Consider the following 1,329-nt stretch of genomic DNA (forward strand, 5'->3'; position numbering starts at 1 on the left):
CAGGAGATTTTCTGCCAAAACATAACTTGGTTTAAGAGGTCAAGTCATGAGAAATTGTCTGACTTTATGTGCACATATATATCCACACAGACACAAAAAAAGTCAGTTTGCAGCACGATGTATTGCTGGAGCCGTGGTATTGCCTTATCAGTGGGAAAAATGGGATTGCATGGAAAGAAAGTTCTGCACTTGGCACTTCTAACTCTTAGAGAAGAGGAGCTATAATTGGACAGACATAACTCATCTCGGGGGAATCCATGGACAGGCACTTAAGCAGAATGAGACAGTAGTGCTGGGTTGGAACAGGAATGTCTTCCTGTGCAGAAGACAGCAACATGCATCAGAAAACCAAGACAATACTGTCCTGTATTGTTTTTGTTCTGCCCTGGCCTGGTAGGACTTTGGAGTCCTTGATGAATGGTTAGATACTGTATGAGTGAAATCTGCAGCTGAGTTGCTATTCTGGAACATCTCTGCTTTAAACCACTGTTGAATGAGTAATCTAACTTTTATCTGCAGAGGCTTACTGAGCAGAGCTGATAACTTTGTAGAGCAGTGTCTTGCACTGATAATCCATTTCCCCCCTGCGTTTCTTCTGAAAGCTTTATAATCTCAGCATTCACAATGACAGACTTTTTGGCTGAGCTAAGAATGCTTTGCTAAATCCTGGATTAACCACCAGCCCAGCAGCTCGTGTGCTTCTCTGCTAGCAGGCAGGTCCATTTCTTGTGTGGGGGTTTTATTTATTTTGGTAGGGGTTTGGCTTCTTTGGGTTGTGTTTTTTTGCAGGGGGAGAGTTGGTTTTGTGGTTTTTTTTCTTCTTTTTTTGGAGTCTGTTTTTAGGCCTTAGTGGTATTGACTGTTCCAGTTGAGACTTACCTGCCTCCTCTCTGGTCAGTTTTTTGAGTTTTGGTGAGCAAATGGAGTGACTTGAAGGACAGACTTGGGTCTCAATTTCCAGTCTCATGGTGTCCACTCAACTGTTTACTCTTAGGAACTGGGAAGGAGGTCTAGCTGCAGAAAACAGGGGAGAGAGTTTTCTCATCTGTCACCTGTGCTCTTACTCTGCTGTTGTTGAGCTGCTATAGCTAGAGCTGCTACTCGGTAGTGATTAGAAGTATTCTGTTTACTTCTCTGTTCAGGATGGCTTTAAGGACACTTTTCTGTTCCCTGAGTTCAGCATTGCACTGTTCTCTCATGAGCCATATATCTAAAATAGAATCTATTTGAAGGAATGTCTAAATTTAGGAAGACTTATATTGGAACAGATACTGTTAGAGCACCACAAATTATTGGGAGTGTGTTCTGGTAATTGCAGCTGAGAAATAC

Source organism: Acanthisitta chloris, unplaced genomic scaffold, assembly GCF_000695815.1.
Source record: "Acanthisitta chloris isolate BGI_N310 unplaced genomic scaffold, ASM69581v1 scaffold10027, whole genome shotgun sequence".
In the NCBI taxonomy this organism is placed as follows: domain Eukaryota; kingdom Metazoa; phylum Chordata; class Aves; order Passeriformes; family Acanthisittidae; genus Acanthisitta; species Acanthisitta chloris.